General features: G+C 45.5%; 15 non-coding genes across 15 annotated transcripts; all 15 read right to left on the bottom strand.

Moving 5' to 3' along the window:
* Positions 1-546: 546 nt before the first annotated feature.
* On the bottom strand, positions 547-629 carry TRNAL-CAG (transfer RNA leucine (anticodon CAG)). The gene has a single exon. It is a non-coding gene; the product is annotated as a tRNA-Leu (tRNA).
* A 776-nt stretch (positions 630-1405) lies between these two features.
* Positions 1406-1488, bottom strand: TRNAL-CAG (transfer RNA leucine (anticodon CAG)). Its single transcript has one exon. It is a non-coding gene; the product is annotated as a tRNA-Leu (tRNA).
* An 884-nt stretch (positions 1489-2372) lies between these two features.
* TRNAL-CAG (transfer RNA leucine (anticodon CAG)) lies at positions 2373-2455 on the bottom strand. Its single transcript has one exon. It is a non-coding gene; the product is annotated as a tRNA-Leu (tRNA).
* Positions 2456-4198: 1743 nt separating this feature from the next.
* TRNAL-CAG (transfer RNA leucine (anticodon CAG)) lies at positions 4199-4281 on the bottom strand. The gene has a single exon. It is a non-coding gene; the product is annotated as a tRNA-Leu (tRNA).
* Positions 4282-5165: 884 nt separating this feature from the next.
* Positions 5166-5248, bottom strand: TRNAL-CAG (transfer RNA leucine (anticodon CAG)). Its single transcript has one exon. It is a non-coding gene; the product is annotated as a tRNA-Leu (tRNA).
* A 1743-nt stretch (positions 5249-6991) lies between these two features.
* On the bottom strand, positions 6992-7074 carry TRNAL-CAG (transfer RNA leucine (anticodon CAG)). The gene has a single exon. It is a non-coding gene; the product is annotated as a tRNA-Leu (tRNA).
* Positions 7075-8070: 996 nt separating this feature from the next.
* Positions 8071-8153, bottom strand: TRNAL-CAG (transfer RNA leucine (anticodon CAG)). The gene has a single exon. It is a non-coding gene; the product is annotated as a tRNA-Leu (tRNA).
* Positions 8154-9987: 1834 nt separating this feature from the next.
* TRNAL-CAG (transfer RNA leucine (anticodon CAG)) lies at positions 9988-10070 on the bottom strand. The gene has a single exon. It is a non-coding gene; the product is annotated as a tRNA-Leu (tRNA).
* A 1731-nt stretch (positions 10071-11801) lies between these two features.
* TRNAL-CAG (transfer RNA leucine (anticodon CAG)) lies at positions 11802-11884 on the bottom strand. The gene has a single exon. It is a non-coding gene; the product is annotated as a tRNA-Leu (tRNA).
* A 776-nt stretch (positions 11885-12660) lies between these two features.
* Positions 12661-12743, bottom strand: TRNAL-CAG (transfer RNA leucine (anticodon CAG)). Its single transcript has one exon. It is a non-coding gene; the product is annotated as a tRNA-Leu (tRNA).
* Positions 12744-13627: 884 nt separating this feature from the next.
* On the bottom strand, positions 13628-13710 carry TRNAL-CAG (transfer RNA leucine (anticodon CAG)). The gene has a single exon. It is a non-coding gene; the product is annotated as a tRNA-Leu (tRNA).
* Positions 13711-15453: 1743 nt separating this feature from the next.
* TRNAL-CAG (transfer RNA leucine (anticodon CAG)) lies at positions 15454-15536 on the bottom strand. The gene has a single exon. It is a non-coding gene; the product is annotated as a tRNA-Leu (tRNA).
* Positions 15537-16420: 884 nt separating this feature from the next.
* TRNAL-CAG (transfer RNA leucine (anticodon CAG)) lies at positions 16421-16503 on the bottom strand. Its single transcript has one exon. It is a non-coding gene; the product is annotated as a tRNA-Leu (tRNA).
* Positions 16504-18246: 1743 nt separating this feature from the next.
* TRNAL-CAG (transfer RNA leucine (anticodon CAG)) lies at positions 18247-18329 on the bottom strand. The gene has a single exon. It is a non-coding gene; the product is annotated as a tRNA-Leu (tRNA).
* A 996-nt stretch (positions 18330-19325) lies between these two features.
* TRNAL-CAG (transfer RNA leucine (anticodon CAG)) lies at positions 19326-19408 on the bottom strand. Its single transcript has one exon. It is a non-coding gene; the product is annotated as a tRNA-Leu (tRNA).
* Between the last annotated feature and the right edge of the window lie 1811 nt (positions 19409-21219).

Here is a 21219-nt window from a genome sequence, read left to right as displayed (position 1 = left end):
GTTTGTCACTTACTGGTGGTGATCTTCCACGATCTGATTGAGTATTTCGCATTCAAAGGTTGAACGGAGGAAAGCTTGAAGGACTTTTTCTACCTTTCTTCAAGTTGCTGGTTTAGAAGCAGGATTTTGACATCAGCCTAGTATGTGTATAAATGTTTCTTCAGATATATCCTATCAGAACCCTGAAAAAGAAACCTGAGTGGTTTCCAAAGCTTGCAGCAACATCAATTGACCATTCAAAGGAATCTTATCTGCAAGGTTAATTAGCTTCTCTCCCCGAGAACAAGCATATTATGTTCTACTGGCTAACGGGGTTCCAATGTTCCTTTTGAGCATCAGCCTAGAAGTTAGGCACCAGTGAGAATGAAACTCACACCCTGCGGTTTAACCAGACCAGTGGCCTATGAAGCAGGAAGAAAAGGGATTGGCGTGGTGTTTTTTTCCCCTTTCTGATGGAGGGTTTCTTGTTCCTCAAACTGCTTTCAAAGTTGACTTCGGGAGCCCTGAGAAAAATGGCCTTGCTTAATATTTAAGGAAAAGCTAGCCTGTCAGAAGTGGGATTCGAACCCACGCCTCCAGAGGAGACTGCGACCTGAACGCAGCGCCTTAGACCGCTCGGCCATCCTGACTCTCATGTGGCAGTATGCTTTGGCGCTTCGTGGTGATACTAGACATCATGGTAAGCGTTAAGCATAAAATTGAGGCACTTGTCAACATCTGCAAGTCTGCACTTGCGCAGAACAGAGCAACTTTGCCGCTCCTCACACAGACCCCCGCTGGAATCCCAATCCATGATGCGTAAGAGCAAACACGGAGGAAAGCTTGAAGGACTTTTTCTACCTTTCTTCAAGTTGCTGGTTTAGAAGCAGGATTTTGACATCAGCCTAGTATGTGTATAAATGTTTCTTCAGATATATCCTATCAGAACCCTGAAAAAGAAACCTGAGTGGTTTCCAAAGCTTGCAGCAACATCAATTGACCATTCAAAGGAATCTTATCTGCAAGGTTAATTAGCTTCTCTCCCCGAGAACAAGCATATTATGTTCTACTGGCTAACGGGGTTCCAATGTTCCTTTTGAGCATCAGCCTAGAAGTTAGGCACCAGTGAGAATGAAACTCACACCCCGTGGTTTAACCAGACCAGTGGCCTATGAAGCAGGAAGAAAAGGGATTGGCGTGGTGTTTTTTTCCCCTTTCTGATGGAGCGTTTCTTGTTCCTCAAACTGCTTTCAAAGTTGACTTCGGGAGCCCTGAGAAAAATGGCCTTGCTTAATATTTAAGGAAAAGCTAGCCTCCTTTCTGATGGAGGGTTTCTTGTTCCTCAAACTGCTTTCAAAGTTGACTTCGGGGGGACTTCGAGCCCTGAGAAAAATGGCCTTGCTTAATATTTAAGGAAAAGCTAGCCTGTCAGAAGTGGGATTCGAACCCACGCCTCCAGAGGAGACTGCGACCTGAACGCAGCGCCTTAGACCGCTCGGCCATCCTGACTCTCATGTGGCAGTATGCTTTGGCGCTTCGTGGTGATACTAGACATCATGGTAAGCGTTAAGCATAAAATTGAGGCACTTGTCAACATCTGCAAGTCTGTACTTGCGCAGAACAGAGCAACTTTGCCGCTCCTCACACAGACCCCCGCTGGAATCCCAATCCGTGACGCGTAAGAGCAAACACTTGGCTGTCATGGGGTGGGATTTGAACCCACGCCTCCAGGAAAGATCATGCAGCTATCCTCAAATACGCAGGTGTGAAAAAAAAATGCAAAGCGCAAAGAAAAAATGGTGACATTAAGAGTCCAATTCTTGGGATGAAGTATAAAGACTGGATCAGTTTGTCACTTACTGGTGGTGATCTTCCACGATCTGATTGAGTATTTCGCATTCAAAGGTTGAACGGAGGAAAGCTTGAAGGACTTTTTCTACCTTTCTTCAAGTTGCTGGTTTAGAAGCAGGATTTTGACATCAGCCTAGTATGTGTATAAATGTTTCTTCAGATATATCCTATCAGAACCCTGAAAAAGAAACCTGAGTGGTTTCCAAAGCTTGCAGCAACATCAATTGACCATTCAAAGGAATCTTATCTGCAAGGTTAATTAGCTTCTCTCCCCGAGAACAAGCATATTATGTTCTACTGGCTAACGGGGTTCCAATGTTCCTTTTGAGCATCAGCCTAGAAGTTAGGCACCAGTGAGAATGAAACTCACACCCCGTGGTTTAACCAGACCAGTGGCCTATGAAGCAGGAAGAAAAGGGATTGGCGTGGTGTTTTTTTCCCCTTTCTGATGGAGGGTTTCTTGTTCCTCAAACTGCTTTCAAAGTTGACTTCGGGAGCCCTGAGAAAAATGGCCTTGCTTAATATTTAAGGAAAAGCTAGCCTGTCAGAAGTGGGATTCGAACCCACGCCTCCAGAGGAGACTGCGACCTGAACGCAGCGCCTTAGACCGCTCGGCCATCCTGACTCTCATGTGGCAGTATGCTTTGGCGCTTCGTGGTGATACTAGACATCATGGTAAGCGTTAAGCATAAAATTGAGGCACTTATCAACATCTGCAAGTCTGCACTTGCGCAGAACAGAGCAACTTTGCCGCTCCTCACACAGACCCCCGCTGGAATCCCAATCCGTGACGCGTAAGAGCAAACACTTGGCTGTCATGGGGTGGGATTTGAACCCACGCCTCCAGGAAAGATCATGCAGCTATCCTCAAATACGCAGGTGTGAAAAAAAAATGCAAAGCGCAAAGAAAAAATGGTGACATTAAGAGTCCAATTCTTGGGATGAAGTATAAAGACTGGATCAGTTTGTCACTTACTGGTGGTGATCTTCCACGATCTGATTGAGTATTTCGCATTCAAAGGTTGAACGGAGGAAAGCTTGAAGGACTTTTTCTACCTTTCTTCAAGTTGCTGGTTTAGAAGCAGGATTTTGACATCAGCCTAGTATGTGTATAAATGTTTCTTCAGATATATCCTATCAGAACCCTGAAAAAGAAACCTGAGTGGTTTCCAAAGCTTGCAGCAACATCAATTGACCATTCAAAGGAATCTTATCTGCAAGGTTAATTAGCTTCTCTCCCCGAGAACAAGCATATTATGTTCTACTGGCTAACGGGGTTCCAATGTTCCTTTTGAGCATCAGCCTAGAAGTTAGGCACCAGTGAGAATGAAACTCACACCCTGCGGTTTAACCAGACCAGTGGCCTATGAAGCAGGAAGAAAAGGGATTGGCGTGGTGTTTTTTTCCCCTTTCTGATGGAGGGTTTCTTGTTCCTCAAACTGCTTTCAAAGTTGACTTCGGGAGCCCTGAGAAAAATGGCCTTGCTTAATATTTAAGGAAAAGCTAGCCTGTCAGAAGTGGGATTCGAACCCACGCCTCCAGAGGCGACTGCGACCTGAACGCAGCGCCTTAGACCGCTCGGCCATCCTGACTCTCATGTGGCAGTATGCTTTGGCGCTTCGTGGTGATACTAGACATCATGGTAAGCGTTAAGCATAAAATTGAGGCACTTGTCAACATCTGCAAGTCTGCACTTGCGCAGAACAGAGCAACTTTGCCGCTCCTCACACAGACCCCCGCTGGAATCCCAATCCATGATGCGTAAGAGCAAACACGGAGGAAAGCTTGAAGGACTTTTTCTACCTTTCTTCAAGTTGCTGGTTTAGAAGCAGGATTTTGACATCAGCCTAGTATGTGTATAAATGTTTCTTCAGATATATCCTATCAGAACCCTGAAAAAGAAACCTGAGTGGTTTCCAAAGCTTGCAGCAACATCAATTGACCATTCAAAGGAATCTTATCTGCAAGGTTAATTAGCTTCTCTCCCCGAGAACAAGCATATTATGTTCTACTGGCTAACGGGGTTCCAATGTTCCTTTTGAGCATCAGCCTAGAAGTTAGGCACCAGTGAGAATGAAACTCACACCCCGTGGTTTAACCAGACCAGTGGCCTATGAAGCAGGAAGAAAAGGGATTGGCGTGGTGTTTTTTTCCCCTTTCTGATGGAGCGTTTCTTGTTCCTCAAACTGCTTTCAAAGTTGACTTCGGGAGCCCTGAGAAAAATGGCCTTGCTTAATATTTAAGGAAAAGCTAGCCTCCTTTCTGATGGAGGGTTTCTTGTTCCTCAAACTGCTTTCAAAGTTGACTTCGGGGGGACTTCGAGCCCTGAGAAAAATGGCCTTGCTTAATATTTAAGGAAAAGCTAGCCTGTCAGAAGTGGGATTCGAACCCACGCCTCCAGAGGAGACTGCGACCTGAACGCAGCGCCTTAGACCGCTCGGCCATCCTGACTCTCATGTGGCAGTATGCTTTGGCGCTTCGTGGTGATACTAGACATCATGGTAAGCGTTAAGCATAAAATTGAGGCACTTGTCAACATCTGCAAGTCTGTACTTGCGCAGAACAGAGCAACTTTGCCGCTCCTCACACAGACCCCCGCTGGAATCCCAATCCGTGACGCGTAAGAGCAAACACTTGGCTGTCATGGGGTGGGATTTGAACCCACGCCTCCAGGAAAGATCATGCAGCTATCCTCAAATACGCAGGTGTGAAAAAAAAATGCAAAGCGCAAAGAAAAAATGGTGACATTAAGAGTCCAATTCTTGGGATGAAGTATAAAGACTGGATCAGTTTGTCACTTACTGGTGGTGATCTTCCACGATCTGATTGAGTATTTCGCATTCAAAGGTTGAACGGAGGAAAGCTTGAAGGACTTTTTCTACCTTTCTTCAAGTTGCTGGTTTAGAAGCAGGATTTTGACATCAGCCTAGTATGTGTATAAATGTTTCTTCAGATATATCCTATCAGAACCCTGAAAAAGAAACCTGAGTGGTTTCCAAAGCTTGCAGCAACATCAATTGACCATTCAAAGGAATCTTATCTGCAAGGTTAATTAGCTTCTCTCCCCGAGAACAAGCATATTATGTTCTACTGGCTAACGGGGTTCCAATGTTCCTTTTGAGCATCAGCCTAGAAGTTAGGCACCAGTGAGAATGAAACTCACACCCCGTGGTTTAACCAGACCAGTGGCCTATGAAGCAGGAAGAAAAGGGATTGGCGTGGTGTTTTTTTCCCCTTTCTGATGGAGGGTTTCTTGTTCCTCAAACTGCTTTCAAAGTTGACTTCGGGAGCCCTGAGAAAAATGGCCTTGCTTAATATTTAAGGAAAAGCTAGCCTGTCAGAAGTGGGATTCGAACCCACGCCTCCAGAGGAGACTGCGACCTGAACGCAGCGCCTTAGACCGCTCGGCCATCCTGACTCTCATGTGGCAGTATGCTTTGGCGCTTCGTGGTGATACTAGACATCATGGTAAGCGTTAAGCATAAAATTGAGGCACTTATCAACATCTGCAAGTCTGCACTTGCGCAGAACAGAGCAACTTTGCCGCTCCTCACACAGACCCCCGCTGGAATCCCAATCCGTGACGCGTAAGAGCAAACACTTGGCTGTCATGGGGTGGGATTTGAACCCACGCCTCCAGGAAAGATCATGCGGCTATCCTCAAATACGCAGGTGTGAAAAAAAAATGCAAAGCGCAAAGAAAAAATGGTGACATTAAGAGTCCAATTCTTGGGATGAAGTATAAAGACTGGATCAGTTTGTCACTTACTGGTGGTGATCTTCCACGATCTGATTGAGTATTTCGCATTCAAAGGTTGAACGGAGGAAAGCTTGAAGGACTTTTTCTACCTTTCTTCAAGTTGCTGGTTTAGAAGCAGGATTTTGACATCAGCCTAGTATGTGTATAAATGTTTCTTCAGATATATCCTATCAGAACCCTGAAAAAGAAACCTGAGTGGTTTCCAAAGCTTGCAGCAACATCAATTGACCATTCAAAGGAATCTTATCTGCAAGGTTAATTAGCTTCTCTCCCCGAGAACAAGCATATTATGTTCTACTGGCTAACGGGGTTCCAATGTTCCTTTTGAGCATCAGCCTAGAAGTTAGGCACCAGTGAGAATGAAACTCACACCCTGCGGTTTAACCAGACCAGTGGCCTATGAAGCAGGAAGAAAACGGATTGGCGTGGTGTTTTTTTCCCCTTTCTGATGGAGGGTTTCTTGTTCCTCAAACTGCTTTCAAAGTTGACTTCGGGAGCCCTGAGAAAAATGGCCTTGCTTAATATTTAAGGAAAAGCTAGCCTGTCAGAAGTGGGATTCGAACCCACGCCTCCAGAGGCGACTGCGACCTGAACGCAGCGCCTTAGACCGCTCGGCCATCCTGACTCTCATGTGGCAGTATGCTTTGGCGCTTCGTGGTGATACTAGACATCATGGTAAGCGTTAAGCATAAAATTGAGGCACTTGTCAACATCTGCAAGTCTGCACTTGCGCAGAACAGAGCAACTTTGCCGCTCCTCACACAGACCCCCGCTGGAATCCCAATCCATGATGCGTAAGAGCAAACACGGAGGAAAGCTTGAAGGACTTTTTCTACCTTTCTTCAAGTTGCTGGTTTAGAAGCAGGATTTTGACATCAGCCTAGTATGTGTATAAATGTTTCTTCAGATATATCCTATCAGAACCCTGAAAAAGAAACCTGAGTGGTTTCCAAAGCTTGCAGCAACATCAATTGACCATTCAAAGGAATCTTATCTGCAAGGTTAATTAGCTTCTCTCCCCGAGAACAAGCATATTATGTTCTACTGGCTAACGGGGTTCCAATGTTCCTTTTGAGCATCAGCCTAGAAGTTAGGCACCAGTGAGAATGAAACTCACACCCCGTGGTTTAACCAGACCAGTGGCCTATGAAGCAGGAAGAAAAGGGATTGGCGTGGTGTTTTTTTCCCCTTTCTGATGGAGCGTTTCTTGTTCCTCAAACTGCTTTCAAAGTTGACTTCGGGAGCCCTGAGAAAAATGGCCTTGCTTAATATTTAAGGAAAAGCTAGCCTCCTTTCTGATGGAGGGTTTCTTGTTCCTCAAACTGCTTTCAAAGTTGACTTCGGGGGGACTTCGAGCCCTGAGAAAAATGGCCTTGCTTAATATTTAAGGAAAAGCTAGCCTGTCAGAAGTGGGATTCGAACCCACGCCTCCAGAGGAGACTGCGACCTGAACGCAGCGCCTTAGACCGCTCGGCCATCCTGACTCTCATGTGGCAGTATGCTTTGGCGCTTCGTGGTGATACTAGACATCATGGTAAGCGTTAAGCATAAAATTGAGGCACTTGTCAACATCTGCAAGTCTGTACTTGCGCAGAACAGAGCAACTTTGCCGCTCCTCACACAGACCCCCGCTGGAATCCCAATCCGTGACGCGTAAGAGCAAACACTTGGCTGTCATGGGGTGGGATTTGAACCCACGCCTCCAGGAAAGATCATGCAGCTATCCTCAAATACGCAGGTGTGAAAAAAAAATGCAAAGCGCAAAGAAAAAATGGTGACATTAAGAGTCCAATTCTTGGGATGAAGTATAAAGACTGGATCAGTTTGTCACTTACTGGTGGTGATCTTCCACGATCTGATTGAGTATTTCGCATTCAAAGGTTGAACGGAGGAAAGCTTGAAGGACTTTTTCTACCTTTCTTCGAGTTGCTGGTTTAGAAGCAGGATTTTGACATCATCCTAGTATGTGTATAAATGTTTCTTCAGATATATCCTATCAGAACCCTGAAAAAGAAACCTGAGTGGTTTCCAAAGCTTGCAGCAACATCAATTGACCATTCAAAGGAATCTTATCTGCAAGGTTAATTAGCTTCTCTCCCCGAGAACAAGCATATTATGTTCTACTGGCTAACGGGGTTCCAATGTTCCTTTTGAGCATCAGCCTAGAAGTTAGGCACCAGTGAGAATGAAACTCACACCCCGTGGTTTAACCAGACCAGTGGCCTATGAAGCAGGAAGAAAAGGGATTGGCGTGGTGTTTTTTTCCCCTTTCTGATGGAGCGTTTCTTGTTCCTCAAACTGCTTTCAAAGTTGACTTCGGGAGCCCTGAGAAAAATGGCCTTGCTTAATATTTAAGGAAAAGCTAGCCTCCTTTCTGATGGAGGGTTTCTTGTTCCTCAAACTGCTTTCAAAGTTGACTTCGGGGGGACTTCGAGCCCTGAGAAAAATGGCCTTGCTTAATATTTAAGGAAAAGCTAGCCTGTCAGAAGTGGGATTCGAACCCACGCCTCCAGAGGAGACTGCGACCTGAACGCAGCGCCTTAGACCGCTCGGCCATCCTGACTCTCATGTGGCAGTATGCTTTGGCGCTTCGTGGTGATACTAGACATCATGGTAAGCGTTAAGCATAAAATTGAGGCACTTGTCAACATCTGCAAGTCTGTACTTGCGCAGAACAGAGCAACTTTGCCGCTCCTCACACAGACCCCCGCTGGAATCCCAATCCGTGACGCGTAAGAGCAAACACTTGGCTGTCATGGGGTGGGATTTGAACCCACGCCTCCAGGAAAGATCATGCAGCTATCCTCAAATACGCAGGTGTGAAAAAAAAATGCAAAGCGCAAAGAAAAAATGGTGACATTAAGAGTCCAATTCTTGGGATGAAGTATAAAGACTGGATCAGTTTGTCACTTACTGGTGGTGATCTTCCACGATCTGATTGAGTATTTCGCATTCAAAGGTTGAACGGAGGAAAGCTTGAAGGACTTTTTCTACCTTTCTTCGAGTTGCTGGTTTAGAAGCAGGATTTTGACATCATCCTAGTATGTGTATAAATGTTTCTTCAGATATATCCTATCAGAACCCTGAAAAAGAAACCTGAGTGGTTTCCAAAGCTTGCAGCAACATCAATTGACCATTCAAAGGAATCTTATCTGCAAGGTTAATTAGCTTCTCTCCCCGAGAACAAGCATATTATGTTCTACTGGCTAACGGGGTTCCAATGTTCCTTTTGAGCATCAGCCTAGAAGTTAGGCACCAGTGAGAATGAAACTCACACCCCGTGGTTTAACCAGACCAGTGGCCTATGAAGCAGGAAGAAAAGGGATTGGCGTGGTGTTTTTTTCCCCTTTCTGATGGAGCGTTTCTTGTTCCTCAAACTGCTTTCAAAGTTGACTTCGGGAGCCCTGAGAAAAATGGCCTTGCTTAATATTTAAGGAAAAGCTAGCCTCCTTTCTGATGGAGGGTTTCTTGTTCCTCAAACTGCTTTCAAAGTTGACTTCGGGGGGACTTCGAGCCCTGAGAAAAATGGCCTTGCTTAATATTTAAGGAAAAGCTAGCCTGTCAGAACCCACGCCTCCAGAGGAGACTGCGACCTGAACGCAGCGCCTTAGACCGCTCGGCCATCCTGACTCTCATGTGGCAGTATGCTTTGGCGCTTCGTGGTGATACTAGACATCATGGTAAGCGTTAAGCATAAAATTGAGGCACTTGTCAACATCTGCAAGTCTGCACTTGCGCAGAACAGAGCAACTTTGCCGCTCCTCACACAGACCCCCGCTGGAATCCCAATCCATGATGCGTAAGAGCAAACACGGAGGAAAGCTTGAAGGACTTTTTCTACCTTTCTTCAAGTTGCTGGTTTAGAAGCAGGATTTTGACATCAGCCTAGTATGTGTATAAATGTTTCTTCAGATATATCCTATCAGAACCCTGAAAAAGAAACCTGAGTGGTTTCCAAAGCTTGCAGCAACATCAATTGACCATTCAAAGGAATCTTATCTGCAAGGTTAATTAGCTTCTCTCCCCGAGAACAAGCATATTATGTTCTACTGGCTAACGGGGTTCCAATGTTCCTTTTGAGCATCAGCCTAGAAGTTAGGCACCAGTGAGAATGAAACTCACACCCCGTGGTTTAACCAGACCAGTGGCCTATGAAGCAGGAAGAAAAGGGATTGGCGTGGTGTTTTTTTCCCCTTTCTGATAGAGGGTTTCTTGTTCCTCAAACTGCTTTCAAAGTTGACTTCGGGAGCCCTGAGAAAAATGGCCTTGCTTAATATTTAAGGAAAAGCTAGCCTCCTTTCTGATGGAGGGTTTCTTGTTCCTCAAACTGCTTTCAAAGTTGACTTCGAGAGCCCTGAGAAAAATGGCCTTGCTTAATATTTAAGGAAAAGCTAGCCTGTCAGAAGTGGGATTCGAACCCACGCCTCCAGAGGAGACTGCGACCTGAACGCAGCGCCTTAGACAGCTCGGCCATCCTGACTCTCATGTGGCAGTATGCTTTGGTGCTTCGTGGTGATACTAGACATCATGGTAAGCGTTAAGCATAAAATTGAGGCACTTGTCAACATCTGCAAGTCTGCACTTGCGCAGAACAGAGCAACTTTGCCGCTCCTCACACAGACCCCCGCTGGAATCCCAATCCGTGACGCGTAAGAGCAAACACTTGGCTGTCATGGGGTGGGATTTGAACCCACGCCTCCAGGAAAGATCATGCAGCTATCCTCAAATACGCAGGTGTGAAAAAAAAATGCAAAGCGCAAAGAAAAAATGGTGACATTAAGAGTCCAATTCTTGGGATGAAGTATAAAGACTGGATCAGTTTGTCACTTACTGGTGGTGATCTTCCACGATCTGATTGAGTATTTCGCATTCAAAGGTTGAACGGAGGAAAGCTTGAAGGACTTTTTCTACCTTTCTTCAAGTTGCTGGTTTAGAAGCAGGATTTTGACATCAGCCTAGTATGTGTATAAATGTTTCTTCAGATATATCCTATCAGAACCCTGAAAAAGAAACCTGAGTGGTTTCCAAAGCTTGCAGCAACATCAATTGACCATTCAAAGGAATCTTATCTGCAAGGTTAATTAGCTTCTCTCCCCGAGAACAAGCATATTATGTTCTACTGGCTAACGGGGTTCCAATGTTCCTTTTGAGCATCAGCCTAGAAGTTAGGCACCAGTGAGAATGAAACTCACACCCCGTGGTTTAACCAGACCAGTGGCCTATGAAGCAGGAAGAAAAGGGATTGGCGTGGTGTTTTTTTCCCCTTTCTGATGGAGCGTTTCTTGTTCCTCAAACTGCTTTCAAAGTTGACTTCGGGAGCCCTGAGAAAAATGGCCTTGCTTAATATTTAAGGAAAAGCTAGCCTCCTTTCTGATGGAGGGTTTCTTGTTCCTCAAACTGCTTTCAAAGTTGACTTCGGGGGGACTTCGAGCCCTGAGAAAAATGGCCTTGCTTAATATTTAAGGAAAAGCTAGCCTGTCAGAACCCACGCCTCCAGAGGAGACTGCGACCTGAACGCAGCGCCTTAGACCGCTCGGCCATCCTGACTCTCATGTGGCAGTATGCTTTGGCGCTTCGTGGTGATACTAGACATCATGGTAAGCGTTAAGCATAAAATTGAGGCACTTGTCAACATCTGCAAGTCTGCACTTGCGCAGAACAGAGCAACTTTGCCGCTCCTCACACAGACCCCCGCTGGAATCCCAATCCATGATGCGTAAGAGCAAACACGGAGGAAAGCTTGAAGGACTTTTTCTACCTTTCTTCAAGTTGCTGGTTTAGAAGCAGGATTTTGACATCAGCCTAGTATGTGTATAAATGTTTCTTCAGATATATCCTATCAGAACCCTGAAAAAGAAACCTGAGTGGTTTCCAAAGCTTGCAGCAACATCAATTGACCATTCAAAGGAATCTTATCTGCAAGGTTAATTAGCTTCTCTCCCCGAGAACAAGCATATTATGTTCTACTGGCTAACGGGGTTCCAATGTTCCTTTTGAGCATCAGCCTAGAAGTTAGGCACCAGTGAGAATGAAACTCACACCCTGCGGTTTAACCAGACCAGTGGCCTATGAAGCAGGAAGAAAAGGGATTGGCGTGGTGTTTTTTTCCCCTTTCTGATGGAGGGTTTCTTGTTCCTCAAACTGCTTTCAAAGTTGACTTCGGGAGCCCTGAGAAAAATGGCCTTGCTTAATATTTAAGGAAAAGCTAGCCTGTCAGAAGTGGGATTCGAACCCACGCCTCCAGAGGAGACTGCGACCTGAACGCAGCGCCTTAGACCGCTCGGCCATCCTGACTCTCATGTGGCAGTATGCTTTGGCGCTTCGTGGTGATACTAGACATCATGGTAAGCGTTAAGCATAAAATTGAGGCACTTGTCAACATCTGCAAGTCTGCACTTGCGCAGAACAGAGCAACTTTGCCGCTCCTCACACAGACCCCCGCTGGAATCCCAATCCATGATGCGTAAGAGCAAACACGGAGGAAAGCTTGAAGGACTTTTTCTACCTTTCTTCAAGTTGCTGGTTTAGAAGCAGGATTTTGACATCAGCCTAGTATGTGTATAAATGTTTCTTCAGATATATCCTATCAGAACCCTGAAAAAGAAACCTGAGTGGTTTCCAAAGCTTGCAGCAACATCAATTGACCATTCAAAGGAATCTTATCTGCAAGGTTAATTAGCTTCTCTCCCCGAGAACAAGCATATTATGTTCTACTGGCTAACGGGGTTCCAATGTTCCTTTTGAGCATCAGCCTAGAAGTTAGGCACCAGTGAGAATGAAACTCACACCCCGTGGTTTAACCAGACCAGTGGCCTATGAAGCAGGAAGAAAAGGGATTGGCGTGGTGTTTTTTTCCCCTTTCTGATGGAGCGTTTCTTGTTCCTCAAACTGCTTTCAAAGTTGACTTCGGGAGCCCTGAGAAAAATGGCCTTGCTTAATATTTAAGGAAAAGCTAGCCTCCTTTCTGATGGAGGGTTTCTTGTTCCTCAAACTGCTTTCAAAGTTGACTTCGGGGGGACTTCGAGCCCTGAGAAAAATGGCCTTGCTTAATATTTAAGGAAAAGCTAGCCTGTCAGAAGTGGGATTCGAACCCACGCCTCCAGAGGAGACTGCGACCTGAACGCAGCGCCTTAGACCGCTCGGCCATCCTGACTCTCATGTGGCAGTATGCTTTGGCGCTTCGTGGTGATACTAGACATCATGGTAAGCGTTAAGCATAAAATTGAGGCACTTGTCAACATCTGCAAGTCTGTACTTGCGCAGAACAGAGCAACTTTGCCGCTCCTCACACAGACCCCCGCTGGAATCCCAATCCGTGACGCGTAAGAGCAAACACTTGGCTGTCATGGGGTGGGATTTGAACCCACGCCTCCAGGAAAGATCATGCAGCTATCCTCAAATACGCAGGTGTGAAAAAAAAATGCAAAGCGCAAAGAAAAAATGGTGACATTAAGAGTCCAATTCTTGGGATGAAGTATAAAGACTGGATCAGTTTGTCACTTACTGGTGGTGATCTTCCACGATCTGATTGAGTATTTCGCATTCAAAGGTTGAACGGAGGAAAGCTTGAAGGACTTTTTCTACCTTTCTTCAAGTTGCTGGTTTAGAAGCAGGATTTTGACATCAGCCTAGTATGTGTATAAATGTTTCTTCAGATATATCCTATCAGAACCCTGAAAAAGAAACCTGAGTGGTTTCCAAAGCTTGCAGCAACATCAATTGACCATTCAAAGGAATCTTATCTGCAAGGTTAATTAGCTTCTCTCCCCGAGAACAAGCATATTATGTTCTACTGGCTAACGGGGTTCCAATGTTCCTTTTGAGCATCAGCCTAGAAGTTAGGCACCAGTGAGAATGAAACTCACACCCCGTGGTTTAACCAGACCAGTGGCCTATGAAGCAGGAAGAAAAGGGATTGGCGTGGTGTTTTTTTCCCCTTTCTGATGGAGGGTTTCTTGTTCCTCAAACTGCTTTCAAAGTTGACTTCGGGAGCCCTGAGAAAAATGGCCTTGCTTAATATTTAAGGAAAAGCTAGCCTGTCAGAAGTGGGATTCGAACCCACGCCTCCAGAGGAGACTGCGACCTGAACGCAGCGCCTTAGACCGCTCGGCCATCCTGACTCTCATGTGGCAGTATGCTTTGGCGCTTCGTGGTGATACTAGACATCATGGTAAGCGTTAAGCATAAAATTGAGGCACTTATCAACATCTGCAAGTCTGCACTTGCGCAGAACAGAGCAACTTTGCCGCTCCTCACACAGACCCCCGCTGGAATCCCAATCCGTGACGCGTAAGAGCAAACACTTGGCTGTCATGGGGTGGGATTTGAACCCACGCCTCCAGGAAAGATCATGCAGCTATCCTCAAATACGCAGGTGTGAAAAAAAAATGCAAAGCGCAAAGAAAAAATGGTGACATTAAGAGTCCAATTCTTGGGATGAAGTATAAAGACTGGATCAGTTTGTCACTTACTGGTGGTGATCTTCCACGATCTGATTGAGTATTTCGCATTCAAAGGTTGAACGGAGGAAAGCTTGAAGGACTTTTTCTACCTTTCTTCAAGTTGCTGGTTTAGAAGCAGGATTTTGACATCAGCCTAGTATGTGTATAAATGTTTCTTCAGATATATCCTATCAGAACCCTGAAAAAGAAACCTGAGTGGTTTCCAAAGCTTGCAGCAACATCAATTGACCATTCAAAGGAATCTTATCTGCAAGGTTAATTAGCTTCTCTCCCCGAGAACAAGCATATTATGTTCTACTGGCTAACGGGGTTCCAATGTTCCTTTTGAGCATCAGCCTAGAAGTTAGGCACCAGTGAGAATGAAACTCACACCCTGCGGTTTAACCAGACCAGTGGCCTATGAAGCAGGAAGAAAAGGGATTGGCGTGGTGTTTTTTTCCCCTTTCTGATGGAGGGTTTCTTGTTCCTCAAACTGCTTTCAAAGTTGACTTCGGGAGCCCTGAGAAAAATGGCCTTGCTTAATATTTAAGGAAAAGCTAGCCTGTCAGAAGTGGGATTCGAACCCACGCCTCCAGAGGCGACTGCGACCTGAACGCAGCGCCTTAGACCGCTCGGCCATCCTGACTCTCATGTGGCAGTATGCTTTGGCGCTTCGTGGTGATACTAGACATCATGGTAAGCGTTAAGCATAAAATTGAGGCACTTGTCAACATCTGCAAGTCTGCACTTGCGCAGAACAGAGCAACTTTGCCGCTCCTCACACAGACCCCCGCTGGAATCCCAATCCATGATGCGTAAGAGCAAACACGGAGGAAAGCTTGAAGGACTTTTTCTACCTTTCTTCAAGTTGCTGGTTTAGAAGCAGGATTTTGACATCAGCCTAGTATGTGTATAAATGTTTCTTCAGATATATCCTATCAGAACCCTGAAAAAGAAACCTGAGTGGTTTCCAAAGCTTGCAGCAACATCAATTGACCATTCAAAGGAATCTTATCTGCAAGGTTAATTAGCTTCTCTCCCCGAGAACAAGCATATTATGTTCTACTGGCTAACGGGGTTCCAATGTTCCTTTTGAGCATCAGCCTAGAAGTTAGGCACCAGTGAGAATGAAACTCACACCCCGTGGTTTAACCAGACCAGTGGCCTATGAAGCAGGAAGAAAAGGGATTGGCGTGGTGTTTTTTTCCCCTTTCTGATGGAGCGTTTCTTGTTCCTCAAACTGCTTTCAAAGTTGACTTCGGGAGCCCTGAGAAAAATGGCCTTGCTTAATATTTAAGGAAAAGCTAGCCTCCTTTCTGATGGAGGGTTTCTTGTTCCTCAAACTGCTTTCAAAGTTGACTTCGGGGGGACTTCGAGCCCTGAGAAAAATGGCCTTGCTTAATATTTAAGGAAAAGCTAGCCTGTCAGAAGTGGGATTCGAACCCACGCCTCCAGAGGAGACTGCGACCTGAACGCAGCGCCTTAGACCGCTCGGCCATCCTGACTCTCATGTGGCAGTATGCTTTGGCGCTTCGTGGTGATACTAGACATCATGGTAAGCGTTAAGCATAAAATTGAGGCACTTGTCAACATCTGCAAGTCTGTACTTGCGCAGAACAGAGCAACTTTGCCGCTCCTCACACAGACCCCCGCTGGAATCCCAATCCGTGACGCGTAAGAGCAAACACTTGGCTGTCATGGGGTGGGATTTGAACCCACGCCTCCAGGAAAGATCATGCAGCTATCCTCAAATACGCAGGTGTGAAAAAAAAATGCAAAGCGCAAAGAAAAAATGGTGACATTAAGAGTCCAATTCTTGGGATGAAGTATAAAGACTGGATCAGTTTGTCACTTACTGGTGGTGATCTTCCACGATCTGATTGAGTATTTCGCATTCAAAGGTTGAACGGAGGAAAGCTTGAAGGACTTTTTCTACCTTTCTTCAAGTTGCTGGTTTAGAAGCAGGATTTTGACATCAGCCTAGTATGTGTATAAATGTTTCTTCAGATATATCCTATCAGAACCCTGAAAAAGAAACCTGAGTGGTTTCCAAAGCTTGCAGCAACATCAATTGACCATTCAAAGGAATCTTATCTGCAAGGTTAATTAGCTTCTCTCCCCGAGAACAAGCATATTATGTTCTACTGGCTAACGGGGTTCCAATGTTCCTTTTGAGCATCAGCCTAGAAGTTAGGCACCAGTGAGAATGAAACTCACACCCCGTGGTTTAACCAGACCAGTGGCCTATGAAGCAGGAAGAAAAGGGATTGGCGTGGTGTTTTTTTCCCCTTTCTGATGGAGGGTTTCTTGTTCCTCAAACTGCTTTCAAAGTTGACTTCGGGAGCCCTGAGAAAAATGGCCTTGCTTAATATTTAAGGAAAAGCTAGCCTGTCAGAAGTGGGATTCGAACCCACGCCTCCAGAGGAGACTGCGACCTGAACGCAGCGCCTTAGACCGCTCGGCCATCCTGACTCTCATGTGGCAGTATGCTTTGGCGCTTCGTGGTGATACTAGACATCATGGTAAGCGTTAAGCATAAAATTGAGGCACTTATCAACATCTGCAAGTCTGCACTTGCGCAGAACAGAGCAACTTTGCCGCTCCTCACACAGACCCCCGCTGGAATCCCAATCCGTGACGCGTAAGAGCAAACACTTGGCTGTCATGGGGTGGGATTTGAACCCACGCCTCCAGGAAAGATCATGCGGCTATCCTCAAATACGCAGGTGTGAAAAAAAAATGCAAAGCGCAAAGAAAAAATGGTGACATTAAGAGTCCAATTCTTGGGATGAAGTATAAAGACTGGATCAGTTTGTCACTTACTGGTGGTGATCTTCCACGATCTGATTGAGTATTTCGCATTCAAAGGTTGAACGGAGGAAAGCTTGAAGGACTTTTTCTACCTTTCTTCAAGTTGCTGGTTTAGAAGCAGGATTTTGACATCAGCCTAGTATGTGTATAAATGTTTCTTCAGATATATCCTATCAGAACCCTGAAAAAGAAACCTGAGTGGTTTCCAAAGCTTGCAGCAACATCAATTGACCATTCAAAGGAATCTTATCTGCAAGGTTAATTAGCTTCTCTCCCCGAGAACAAGCATATTATGTTCTACTGGCTAACGGGGTTCCAATGTTCCTTTTGAGCATCAGCCTAGAAGTTAGGCACCAGTGAGAATGAAACTCACACCCTGCGGTTTAACCAGACCAGTGGCCTATGAAGCAGGAAGAAAACGGATTGGCGTGGTGTTTTTTTCCCCTTTCTGATGGAGGGTTTCTTGTTCCTCAAACTGCTTTCAAAGTTGACTTCGGGAGCCCTGAGAAAAATGGCCTTGCTTAATATTTAAGGAAAAGCTAGCCTGTCAGAAGTGGGATTCGAACCCACGCCTCCAGAGGCGACTGCGACCTGAACGCAGCGCCTTAGACCGCTCGGCCATCCTGACTCTCATGTGGCAGTATGCTTTGGCGCTTCGTGGTGATACTAGACATCATGGTAAGCGTTAAGCATAAAATTGAGGCACTTGTCAACATCTGCAAGTCTGCACTTGCGCAGAACAGAGCAACTTTGCCGCTCCTCACACAGACCCCCGCTGGAATCCCAATCCATGATGCGTAAGAGCAAACACGGAGGAAAGCTTGAAGGACTTTTTCTACCTTTCTTCAAGTTGCTGGTTTAGAAGCAGGATTTTGACATCAGCCTAGTATGTGTATAAATGTTTCTTCAGATATATCCTATCAGAACCCTGAAAAAGAAACCTGAGTGGTTTCCAAAGCTTGCAGCAACATCAATTGACCATTCAAAGGAATCTTATCTGCAAGGTTAATTAGCTTCTCTCCCCGAGAACAAGCATATTATGTTCTACTGGCTAACGGGGTTCCAATGTTCCTTTTGAGCATCAGCCTAGAAGTTAGGCACCAGTGAGAATGAAACTCACACCCCGTGGTTTAACCAGACCAGTGGCCTATGAAGCAGGAAGAAAAGGGATTGGCGTGGTGTTTTTTTCCCCTTTCTGATGGAGCGTTTCTTGTTCCTCAAACTGCTTTCAAAGTTGACTTCGGGAGCCCTGAGAAAAATGGCCTTGCTTAATATTTAAGGAAAAGCTAGCCTCCTTTCTGATGGAGGGTTTCTTGTTCCTCAAACTGCTTTCAAAGTTGACTTCGGGGGGACTTCGAGCCCTGAGAAAAATGGCCTTGCTTAATATTTAAGGAAAAGCTAGCCTGTCAGAAGTGGGATTCGAACCCACGCCTCCAGAGGAGACTGCGACCTGAACGCAGCGCCTTAGACCGCTCGGCCATCCTGACTCTCATGTGGCAGTATGCTTTGGCGCTTCGTGGTGATACTAGACATCATGGTAAGCGTTAAGCATAAAATTGAGGCACTTGTCAACATCTGCAAGTCTGTACTTGCGCAGAACAGAGCAACTTTGCCGCTCCTCACACAGACCCCCGCTGGAATCCCAATCCGTGACGCGTAAGAGCAAACACTTGGCTGTCATGGGGTGGGATTTGAACCCACGCCTCCAGGAAAGATCATGCAGCTATCCTCAAATACGCAGGTGTGAAAAAAAAATGCAAAGCGCAAAGAAAAAATGGTGACATTAAGAGTCCAATTCTTGGGATGAAGTATAAAGACTGGATCAGTTTGTCACTTACTGGTGGTGATCTTCCACGATCTGATTGAGTATTTCGCATTCAAAGGTTGAACGGAGGAAAGCTTGAAGGACTTTTTCTACCTTTCTTCGAGTTGCTGGTTTAGAAGCAGGATTTTGACATCATCCTAGTATGTGTATAAATGTTTCTTCAGATATATCCTATCAGAACCCTGAAAAAGAAACCTGAGTGGTTTCCAAAGCTTGCAGCAACATCAATTGACCATTCAAAGGAATCTTATCTGCAAGGTTAATTAGCTTCTCTCCCCGAGAACAAGCATATTATGTTCTACTGGCTAACGGGGTTCCAATGTTCCTTTTGAGCATCAGCCTAGAAGTTAGGCACCAGTGAGAATGAAACTCACACCCCGTGGTTTAACCAGACCAGTGGCCTATGAAGCAGGAAGAAAAGGGATTGGCGTGGTGTTTTTTTCCCCTTTCTGATGGAGCGTTTCTTGTTCCTCAAACTGCTTTCAAAGTTGACTTCGGGAGCCCTGAGAAAAATGGCCTTGCTTAATATTTAAGGAAAAGCTAGCCTCCTTTCTGATGGAGGGTTTCTTGTTCCTCAAACTGCTTTCAAAGTTGACTTCGGGGGGACTTCGAGCCCTGAGAAAAATGGCCTTGCTTAATATTTAAGGAAAAGCTAGCCTGTCAGAAGTGGGATTCGAACCCACGCCTCCAGAGGAGACTGCGACCTGAACGCAGCGCCTTAGACCGCTCGGCCATCCTGACTCTCATGTGGCAGTATGCTTTGGCGCTTCGTGGTGATACTAGACATCATGGTAAGCGTTAAGCATAAAATTGAGGCACTTGTCAACATCTGCAAGTCTGTACTTGCGCAGAACAGAGCAACTTTGCCGCTCCTCACACAGACCCCCGCTGGAATCCCAATCCGTGACGCGTAAGAGCAAACACTTGGCTGTCATGGGGTGGGATTTGAACCCACGCCTCCAGGAAAGATCATGCAGCTATCCTCAAATACGCAGGTGTGAAAAAAAAATGCAAAGCGCAAAGAAAAAATGGTGACATTAAGAGTCCAATTCTTGGGATGAAGTATAAAGACTGGATCAGTTTGTCACTTACTGGTGGTGATCTTCCACGATCTGATTGAGTATTTCGCATTCAAAGGTTGAACGGAGGAAAGCTTGAAGGACTTTTTCTACCTTTCTTCGAGTTGCTGGTTTAGAAGCAGGATTTTGACATCATCCTAGTATGTGTATAAATGTTTCTTCAGATATATCCTATCAGAACCCTGAAAAAGAAACCTGAGTGGTTTCCAAAGCTTGCAGCAACATCAATTGACCATTCAAAGGAATCTTATCTGCAAGGTTAATTAGCTTCTCTCCCCGAGAACAAGCATATTATGTTCTACTGGCTAACGGGGTTCCAATGTTCCTTTTGAGCATCAGCCTAGAAGTTAGGCACCAGTGAGAATGAAACTCACACCCCGTGGTTTAACCAGACCAGTGGCCTATGAAGCAGGAAGAAAAGGGATTGGCGTGGTGTTTTTTTCCCCTTTCTGATGGAGCGTTTCTTGTTCCTCAAACTGCTTTCAAAGTTGACTTCGGGAGCCCTGAGAAAAATGGCCTTGCTTAATATTTAAGGAAAAGCTAGCCTCCTTTCTGATGGAGGGTTTCTTGTTCCTCAAACTGCTTTCAAAGTTGACTTCGGGGGGACTTCGAGCCCTGAGAAAAATGGCCTTGCTTAATATTTAAGGAAAAGCTAGCCTGTCAGAACCCACGCCTCCAGAGGAGACTGCGACCTGAACGCAGCGCCTTAGACCGCTCGGCCATCCTGACTCTCATGTGGCAGTATGCTTTGGCGCTTCGTGGTGATACTAGACATCATGGTAAGCGTTAAGCATAAAATTGAGGCACTTGTCAACATCTGCAAGTCTGCACTTGCGCAGAACAGAGCAACTTTGCCGCTCCTCACACAGACCCCCGCTGGAATCCCAATCCATGATGCGTAAGAGCAAACACGGAGGAAAGCTTGAAGGACTTTTTCTACCTTTCTTCAAGTTGCTGGTTTAGAAGCAGGATTTTGACATCAGCCTAGTATGTGTATAAATGTTTCTTCAGATATATCCTATCAGAACCCTGAAAAAGAAACCTGAGTGGTTTCCAAAGCTTGCAGCAACATCAATTGACCATTCAAAGGAATCTTATCTGCAAGGTTAATTAGCTTCTCTCCCCGAGAACAAGCATATTATGTTCTACTGGCTAACGGGGTTCCAATGTTCCTTTTGAGCATCAGCCTAGAAGTTAGGCACCAGTGAGAATGAAACTCACACCCCGTGGTTTAACCAGACCAGTGGCCTATGAAGCAGGAAGAAAAGGGATTGGCGTGGTGTTTTTTTCCCCTTTCTGATAGAGGGTTTCTTGTTCCTCAAACTGCTTTCAAAGTTGACTTCGGGAGCCCTGAGAAAAATGGCCTTGCTTAATATTTAAGGAAAAGCTAGCCTCCTTTCTGATGGAGGGTTTCTTGTTCCTCAAACTGCTTTCAAAGTTGACTTCGAGAGCCCTGAGAAAAATGGCCTTGCT

Source organism: Eleutherodactylus coqui, chromosome 7 (assembly GCF_035609145.1).
Source record: "Eleutherodactylus coqui strain aEleCoq1 chromosome 7, aEleCoq1.hap1, whole genome shotgun sequence".
Taxonomy (NCBI): Eukaryota; Metazoa; Chordata; class Amphibia; order Anura; family Eleutherodactylidae; genus Eleutherodactylus; species Eleutherodactylus coqui.
This window is presented reverse-complemented; position numbering and strand designations above follow the sequence as displayed.